The sequence below is a fragment of the Argentina silus genome, assembly GCF_951799395.1.
Source record: "Argentina silus genome assembly, chromosome: 1".
Classification (NCBI taxonomy): Eukaryota; Metazoa; Chordata; class Actinopteri; order Argentiniformes; family Argentinidae; genus Argentina; species Argentina silus.
In genome coordinates, this window is record NC_139655.1 from 24,367,726 (window position 1) to 24,378,163 (window position 10,438).

Genomic DNA, 10,438 nt, shown 5'->3' on the forward strand with positions numbered 1-10,438 from the left:
CTGTAAATCAGTTGCAGTTAGTAAGCCTATATGCACAGAGTAAAATACACACTTTCAGTCTGATAATGTTGCAACCAACATCTGTACAATAGTACAGCAGTATAATATTGCTTTATGTATAAATTAATTGATTAAAAGCACACAGACCCTACCCAGACCCCTCTTAGATAAAGCTAAATGCTACATTGTCTGGTGGAGGGTGCTCTTTAAACAATGGATTCCCTCTGAAGCCCAGGAGCCCTCACCACAGAATGGGTCAAAAGAGTCCTCCTATTGTCCTAGTTCTATTGTACTGTTGGAGTGGCCTGCAAACAGAACACTATCACCCTTTGTCTTTGTCTGGATCAGCTGTTGGGTCTTTTTCATGCCCAGTAGAGTTCCATGTGGCCGCCATGCCCTACATGTCACAATAATACAGTCAGGGAGGCCAGCCTTGGTCCGGACAGTGGATGGTTAAGTGGTGTTCTTACTAGAGGAACACTTCAGAACCATTCAAGACCAGAGGAGGTCGAAAATGTGTGAATGTGAGCCTTGATTATGGTTGATGCCAATGTGGTTCACAATGATTGATTGTGGGGGAAAACGTTTATTTCAGACACGTGTATTATACTGCATTGCCTGAGTAATAGTGATGTTTATTAAATAAACATAAGGTTTAAATCATTATAATTTATATTCTGTAGAGTGTTAGGTAATGTTATAACATGAATCTTCTAGAGAAATGGGGATTGTTCTATCATCAGTCATGGCATCATATCAATTTGGTATACCACATCTTTCAGGAATATTTAGAATTACTGAGTTTAGGGAAACAATGCATGTTATATTATCTTATCTGTGACATACCAACAAAACACTGAGAGATAGATATAGGCTATACAACACATTTCTGATTATCTAGCATATAATGAACAGGGAAGGGGTTCTTCAAGATTAGAGATATTGTATCGTTCTTTACAGACTATGCAGGAAGCTATTTGTTTTAAAGCCAAACTGTAGGAAAGGAATTCCAGCTCAGCTATGGTCATAACTTCAAGGCCCCTTAATCAGCTGACACTTCTCTGACAGGTCTTGACTGTGCTCTGTTTGCACTTTGATTTACTTGGGGATATAAGGATGCCATACATTGGCGGAGTACAGATTGAAAGTGCCGAATAAACTCTTCTGGCATCTTCTAGTTAATTAAATTAACTTGTATGAGGGTTGCCAAGGCTTACTCACACGAGTGTGATTCACATTCCCTCTCCCCTTAACTCTCTCTCTCAAACACACACACACACACACGCGCGCGCGCGCACGCGCGCACACACACACACACACACACACACACACACACACACACACACACACACACACACACACACACACACACACAGGTATAATGTAACCACACTGTACCTACTGTTACTATAGGATATGTATTGACTGATCTCGCAAGAATATACAAAATCAACTTAATTCAATACTTAATGCTCGTTGACACTGAACAGACAACTAATATTCCTGGACACCTTATGTAAGAACGCGTCCAGTTGGCTGGGTTTAAAAATACGAATTTTAAAGTTGAATGTGATTGGATAACCGCCCCGAGGGCAAGCAGAGGGGCGGTGTTTTTAGAGAATCGGAGATTCATAGATTCTGTCCAGTCTATCGCGCCGCCAACAGGGACCACATAGGAATACAGCAATTTACTTTTTGTTTTGAATTATGTTGTAAAATGTAGAGCTCGAGGATTTTATGAATTTGAATGAAGAACAACGCCGTGACATTTCTCGGCATGGTCAAATGGAGTAAATGTATTATTCTAATGGGCGTTTACCATGTTTTTCCAGCGCGTTTTTCCTAACAGGTAGCTTGCACTCGCTATTACAGTGTGTAGCTCACAGGAGACAAATAGCCCGCTTGCGCTACCTTTCTTATGGTCTGCCGTCTGTGTCTACCCATTTGTTTGCTTTTGTCAGACCTATGCTATTGAATTCATTTTATGAACACTATATTATTTTTTGTAACAAACGAGGAGAATGTATTATTTCGTTTTACCGAGTTTTCCTTGAATTTGTAACAGGTAGGTTGCTCGTGAGCTGTCCATTCAGTGACAGCAGTCTGCGTTTAATACAACGTTATGTGTTGTGTGTTGTTCCTGCGCACACATAATGGATACATTTATGAGCGAAAATTGCAGTTTGAAGTGGTATACTGGAGCGAAATATTCTAACAACTTTATTACTACACATTACTACACTACACTGTAGTTTGTTGTGGTGTTTGTGGTTTGGCTTATGGTGGCTTTGCTCTCGCGCTTATGACAATCCTCTCTCCAGCCAAGCAAACTCAAACGTCAATCCATTACGCTGCGTAGACTGTAATGAACCATATCGATCAGACATTTTATTATTTAACTAGGACTATGTCCAAAGTAGGTTCTTGCACATTAATTTTGGAGTGAAGAATGATGCGAAGAAGCAATTGTTGCAAGTTCTTACCACGCCAATCTTCGCGGCAGGGCATGCATAAGGCATGCAGAACTCAGCTGTCGACTGCCGTCAGTATCTCGATTTAGGTCAGACAAGTGGAGAACAACCATGCAACAATGTAAACAACGCATATCTCTGTCTGCTACTATAGTCCCTATTCCACTTGTGTAAAAACCAAACAGCATCTCCATTACCATCACATCCCAACGCAGTGTGTCTTCTTAGTTAATGTGTAATAATGTTGCTACTACAGTAATCAAAGGGGCCGCCTGCTTCACAGAGAAAGTGTTGTTACCCTTGTTTCCATAGAATAATGTTAATTCAGCGAACTGTAACATTTACGAATGACAGTCGTAGGCCAATGTAAAACATAAAGAAATTTACTCGAGGAAAAAAAACTGAAGGGCCACCAGACTCATTCTTATGGGGAGGTGCTCTTTTTCTCCAAGCACGGGACACGTCGGGGACAGTGAGCGAGTTATGAAAGCATGCATGCATATGGCTTTCTTTTAATAACTTCATTCTCTGTGTATTTGATTCAGAGGTCTATTATCGACGGACATGAGGAAGGAGGACGGCGTGGATTAGAAGCCTGGCATTTCTAAGCATTGTGGCTGGACGGAGGACCGCTTGGTGTTGGATCTCCCCCTTCCTTATCTCAATGTGGACTCCAAAGGACTTCTGCCTCTGTGGATTGAAATGAAATAATGGCGACACGTTGGACTGATTCACCGCAAGACGATGAAGGGAATAAACACAAAGCCGTATCTCCAACTTGTGAGGTAAGACTTTGGGTCCTCATTTACTACCATTTTGGCTAGACAAAGCAAAAATACTGAAAGCTTGCGATTAAATTTCCCATCGGACAAGTGCACTGTTTGTGGTACACTGTGTTGGCTACAATATTGCGGTATGCCCACCAGCCTGAAGCGCTGGTTTCTCTCGTGGATCAGACCTGCAATGAAGCTTACAACTTGTTCTCTGTCACTCAGAACAGGCAACATTGCATCACTTGGACGTGAGCAATTTGGAAAATGTTGAATGTAATATTGTGCAACTTGAATTGGTGGCAGTCAGTCACTGTTACAATGTGACTCATATCAAAGAAAGCAGGATGTTTTAGTTAGCAATCTAACATCTATGCAAATGTGTAATATTTGTGTAATATTCTGTTCATTACATTTCCATGGGCACATTCCCAGCACATACTTGGAGTCAATCTCAGGTTTGTCACTAATTTTAAGATGAGGAGATAATGATGTGATAGGTAGCAATCAAATGATGAAAGAGTCCGATTTTGATGATCTCTATTGAACTTCTGTAGATTCAAGGGACATTCTCTACCTGTGATGACATCATGAGTGTGATCCTATTTAGCAGCAATGCTGGCACTCTGGGAAAACCAAACAACATAAGTCAGTTAAAAACTATTCTAGTTACAGTGAGTGACTACATACATACACACAGTATTCCTATATGCCAAAAATGAACTATTTACACCCCACCTGTTGGCATTACACTTTAGATTCTCTCAAACACTCTTTTAAGTATATGGACCAACCTCACACCTGTCTATCCAAAGAATTACAGCATGACAGGTCTTGATGTTGTGTTGTATGTCTGGAATGCAAAATGCATGTTGGTTCATGGTTTTTAAAGTATCCTCACTTTCAGAAAATGACATGTGGCACTGTGGATTCCTGTTCAAAGTGTCTGTGCAATGCGCGGTGTGAGCTAAGCGTTGTAGCGCACCGCAACGTAATGGCATTCACATCTGCCAGCGTGTGAGTTCATTTAATGATGCCACCATTTCAGTGCAAACAGCATATAAATAGAATTTCTATTTGCTGATCTAATCTTACTGGCCTTTTCTACTCTGCATGCCAAGCCCAGATAAATGCCACATTTTAGAACTCATCTCTAACCCCCACCCCTCGCACGCATGCACACACACATGGGTGGCATCTACTAGTGTTACATCACCTTCAGAGGGCTGGCAGTATGCATGTCATAACAGCATAGCAGTGGCGGCATGTTTTGGATTAAGCCATCGTCTGATGGCAATACTACTGCATGCGCAGCGTAATCCTCTTACCCAGCCAGGACCAACGACGATGGAAGTCATAAGTAATTTTTGGTAACAGGAAAGGGGCTTAGATCATGTGAGTTTGTCTGTGAGTGTGTGTGTGTGGGGGGCGGTGATGAAGGATACATGTCTGGGTGGTGGCCACATAGCTGGCAGTGTGGGGAGGATATCAGAGAGGCTATGTGTGAACTACTCCCAAGTTGATGCAATGTCAACTTGTATCCCAGTCCTGTCATAAAAGTGTAGCATATTACTTATCATGCCTGTCAAGATATTTCCAGTCATTTCTCTAATCTACAGTTCTTAAACTGATTAAGCTTCCTTTGCTCTCATAAAGAACATAATGCACCAGAATGTTGTATACAGCAGGGAGAGAGGATAAAAAAAAAAAACGTCTGCAGACGTTTCTTAATTTTTGGGGTATTTTCTTGTTCCGTAGCCAGGCAAGGATATCCATCTGTGAAGTAGCAGTGTGTGGTTTGGTTTTCCTCACAGCGGTCGATCCAGTCTAGTACCTCTCAGGCCGCCTAAGGAGTTCCTCTTCACCATGTTAAACTATAACCGCCACGTCCCAGCAGGGGACTCTGAATCCTCCACCAGACACCTCCAAAAATGCATCCATCATGTTTTAGTACAATGTCCACACTATTCACTCTCCCTCCTTTTACACACTGATAGCAAACCTATCCTCAGACACATCCCCACTATTCTCTCTCTCTCTTCAATGCTGTTTCACTCTGTTGTGTCTCTGCCCTACTTAAACATTGCTCAGAGAAAACATTCTGTAATATCAGGTACAGCTACAAATCTTTACAGAGCAACTGGCAATAGCAGAAAGTGAAAGGTCTCCTGTGGTAACTACAGAGTTACAGATATTATGATGTTACATCACAGTTGCCACTGAGAGCACCTAAAGGCCACAAAGACATGACCCGTGGAAAGTGTGGACCCCCACCCTCAACACTTAAGTTCCAACCTTTGAAAAAATGACAGCAATCAATGGGGCCCCTCAGAGGTCAGCGTATGATCTGAGGAACAAGTACCTCTCTGTCATTTCTAATTTTCTCCTTTCATATTCAGAGATAGGTGAAAGTGGAGAGTTGTGGCTGTGTGCGTCAGTCCTCCGGTCTCTACGCATGAAGCCCCCTTTGTCAGACATAATCAGCACCTGCGGCCTGACATGTGGGAACTGGGCAGGTGCTGCTCCGTACCTGCTACCCCCCACCACGCACGCACGCACGCACGCACGCACGCACGCACACACACACACACACACACACACACACACACACACACACACTCACTCACTCCCATCCCTCCTCTCTCTTACCCCAAACTCCACTGCCTGTGTCCCCCTGGGTCTAATGACGGTTTAGGCCCCAGGTGGGCTGAGGGGGTGGGGGGGGGGTGCCTCTCTGTCTTATTCTCTCCCAGCTCCCTAATGAGGGAGATTTCAAGGCCTGTCTTCTCTTCTCTTCTCTAACCACACCCCCATGACCCCACCCCTCCCTGTGAGCAAAGTAACGGTAGCCACGCTCGGGTAATTTAGGCACAGCTGCTCCCAGTCATTAAGAAAAAAACACCCCTCGCGCACACACACACACACACACACACACACACACACACACACACACACACACACACACACACACACACATCACCTCTCACCCCCCCCAGTAGGCAAGGATGGGTGGCTGACCAGCTGAGGCTCTGCTCCTGAGTGTCTGGGATTTAGCCTGTGTGATCCCCATGCTCAGTCCACACTTACAGGGACTTTCCTGGTCCTGTTTCCTGCCTTTTACCATATTATTTTTACACTTTTAACATCAGTGCTCATGCTGCAATAACTCCATCCTCAACATTTTTTGTGATCTACTGTATGTGTATGTTTCTTTTTTTTTATTATCATGACACAGTAAAGACATGGAGGTGCCTATGTTTCCACCCCTCCCTCTCTTAACCTAACGATCTGTGAGTATGCTGGTTCAAACCATTCCAGAGTGCCTGTGCAAAGATGGGGGTGTCTATTTTCTGCACTAGTTCAATGCTGGTTGTCATTTCACCCCTCCCCCTCCCCTCCCATAGCTATCTGTGTCCTCTCTCTCTCCAACATGTATTGATCCCATCCCTAGTACAGAGGGAGAGAGAGAGAACGGTAGCTTTGTTTTGGAGTGCTGTTGATGCACTCAGCATTCCACTAAATATAGCCCCCCCTCCTCCATAAATCCTGCTCTTTTTTCCCGCGCACTTGTCTTTCACTTGTCCTCTATTCTGACATGTTTTCTGTGACGCTATATTTAACCCAGAGGAAAGATGAACGGAGGGTTGGAGAGGGAAAAAGTCACCTCACCTTCCTTCTGTAGTCTCTCCATGACATTCTGGCCAGAATCCACAATTTTTTTAATCAGCAGAATTTGATGTTGTGGTCAGTGAGTGTTTACCATGTGGAGTGTCCATGTGAGCGCCAGAACTCAAGTATGAATGAAACCTTGGAAAACACTCCCAATTCAGTTTTTCCACAATCTATCACAGCCCCACACACCTTGTGTCTAAAGAAGACACAGATTTCCTTTGTAGAGTTCCAGCCTCAATCAAGCTGTTATGATCTCGCTTTAACTGTGAATTTCAATCTGTTTTTGTGAGAATTCTACCCCTTCCAGACCTTCTGAAAGGCAAATGTCAATGTTTTCATTTACATTTGTCATTTATCAATTGGGAAAAAAGGGGGAGCCAGATTTACCTCCATTTGAAAAACAAATTTGCTTTGTGCCTCCTGCTCTGTTGCTCAACACTCTGTTGCTCAGATCAAGGTTCCTTCGTTTCCAGTGAACGAGCCCTTCACACTAAAACCCCTGACCTGAACTCGACCTAAGAGAGGTCCTCCTGACACACGCACGCACGCACACACACACACACACACACACACACACACACACACACACACACACAGGCACACACACACACACACACACACACACACACACACACACACACACACACAATCTCTTTTGTCTTTTGGGAATTGCCAGGAGTGTCCTCTTTAAGGGCTTCCCCAGTGTGTAAACACCAGGCCTGTCCTTCAGTTAACTTGTCATTATCACCGTCACGGATGCGTGCCGAACGTGTGTTTTGGCATTCCTTATCTGGATCAAGCCTGCAATCCATTCTCTCTTTTTTCCTGGAAAAGGGGAAGGGGAAGCCTCAACACGTGTGGCCTTGTTGGGCTCAAGGTCACCTATTCATAGCTGCTTTGCAATGGCCTGTGTGTGTGTGTGTGTGTGTGTGTGTGTGTGTGTGTGTGTGTGTGTGTGTATGTGTGTGTGCTCACACACACTGGCCCTTATCTAGCACACACTGACTGTAGTCCATTTTGGTCCTTTCCTTTGGTGGAGGGATGACGTCCACACACGGCATGGTCCCGCTGAAAGTTATCTCTCTCTTTGCCGAAAACCCTAAACGGGATATGCGCTGGACGCCATTATGCCACTGGAGAGGGAGATGGATGGATGGAGAGAGGGAGGGATAGAGGAAAGAGGGGAGGGGGTCAGGAAGAAGAGAGATTAGCTGGTGGAAAACATGCCAGCCCTTTTCTTTTTTGTCTCTCTTTTTGTCTTGTTTTTTTTTGTGTGTGTTTTTTTTTTTACTCCCAACTGGCTCAATGTCACAGCTTCTTCTGCCTGGATGCCCTCGCCCCTCTGAAAGATAAAGGGGGGGACAGGAAGAAGAGGAGGGGGCAGCAGAGGGAGGGGGTAGACACTACAGCACCAGCCTAATGCTCACTGAAGCTGAGGTGGTGTCCATTACATATGCCCAAGGCGTCTCTGTCTCAAGACGCGCCACTCTGATGCTGATACGTTGTGGTGTGCGAAGCACAAGGACACAGACTCACTCATCCCACTTAGCTCTGCAATTAAACACTTTCTTTCCTTTTTTCTTGATCTGTTTTTCTTGCTTACTCTATCTCCCTATCTCCTCCTTTCTTTTGATTTCAGAAAGGCAATGTGCCATGACTAGGAGGAATGGATGGCTAGAGGTTTAAAATAGAGGGATGAGGGCCAGTATGAATCACCACCTCTACTCTCTCTCTCTCTCTCTCTCTCTCTCTCTCTCTCTCTCTCTCTCTCTCTGACCCTTTTACTCGACAGTGAAATGCTGAACCTTTGCCATCACAAGCTCTCAAAGTCAACTCACAAGAACTAACCTTATTCCCCCATAACTCAAATTGCATTGGATTTTGAAACATGCCACATGATTTATGACTGTTCCATCTCTCATCTCTTCTTCAACCAATAGGCTATATCCTCTCTTTAAAGTTATAATCTGAAATATTCCCATCCTCATGAAACAAATTTTACTAAATTGGGTCTTTATTATTGACAGTGGCATTTGTCTGTGATGTGCCCAGGCCACAAATCTAATAGGGAGTTGTTTTCTACCAGTCATTTCCTGCATACAAGGTTTTCCCTGACTACAGCAAATTTACCTCTAAAACACTTTAGATTTCCTGTGTGAGTGTGTTTTCAATGGAACCAACCTTATGCAAGGGGTGTTATCAGGTCATATCTAGAGCTCTGGTGTTAGTGTGGGCTTTGAGGTTCTTGGCAGGAAAACACAATATTTCCTGTTAGCGTCAGGACTGGAAACGAACAAGGGCACCCTGATGAAGGAATAATTTCATGAATGAACGGTAGAATAAGTGAATGGACTGGTGGGCTGGCCTCTGTGCTGAGGAGGAAATGTTCTTGTGCTGCTCGAGGCTACACACTTTTAATTATTTGAAATATTTTCATGTTACAGAGAAAAAACATTGGCTAATGATGACCTTAATTTAAAGACCTTATTGTATTAGTTATGCTCAGGACTGAGACAAGGAGGTGATCTAATTGATCTTCTTTCAAAGTTAATCTGGTTGACGTACTGTCAAAGAGCCATGCTGGTTTTTAGTTTTACACTACATTGGGTCCACAGTTCAGTGGATAGGCTTTGGAAGCAGATATGATGTTGAGAGGATCCACAAATGCAAGGGGATGCTTCTTCCCCTCTGATCTGAAATATTGCAACTTGTTTTCCAGTTCTGCTGTCTACAAGCACAAATGAATTGGCAGTTATACAATGATAGTTCTTGGCTTGACATTCTCATCATCTATTTTCTGTTTTGAACAGCAGGGCATGTAGCATTGATTTTGTGTGTGTGCGTGTGCGTGTGTGTGTGTGTTTGTATGTGTGCTTGTGTGGGACAAGAGAGATTGGGCTGCACCACACAATCCATAATTTAAAATTGATTGGATTATATTGGCGGGTGGGGGTTGGGGTGAAGAGTTTGCGGGGGACGATGACGACACAACAGCCACATAACAGCATGATGTTATGACAGCACGTTGTTCATTTGCTATTTATAGGCTAGGTCCTCCAAAATTCCTCATTGTTGTTGTTTATCCCTCCTTTTTCCAGATGGTTTGTATACAATATGTTGCCAGTATGAGATCAGAGTGACAGATTTGGCTGGATAAAGCTTCCATAGCCTTTGTCATCTTTGATCATAAGCTAAAGTTGGCAAAACGTTGGATTTTACATTTTTGTGCCCCATTTTAGATGTTTTAGTAATGGAGTATAAGTCTATATTTAAATGAATTATGCTCATAGGGAGGAACACCTGGGAGGGGTGTTTCTGGAAATGGGGAGGGAGGTGGGCAGTTAAGACCAGAATCACTCTTTGTTGATGAGTGTGTTGTGTATGAGGCCCAGGTGGTGGCTAAGTCTGCTTGTTGTGAGTGTGACTAGGGTGACCTTCCTGACCCCAGTGTGTGTGTAGCCTCCTGACCTAGCAGAGACCCCTCCAAGTGCAGTGGCCTACAGTGTCATCCACTTCTGATATATG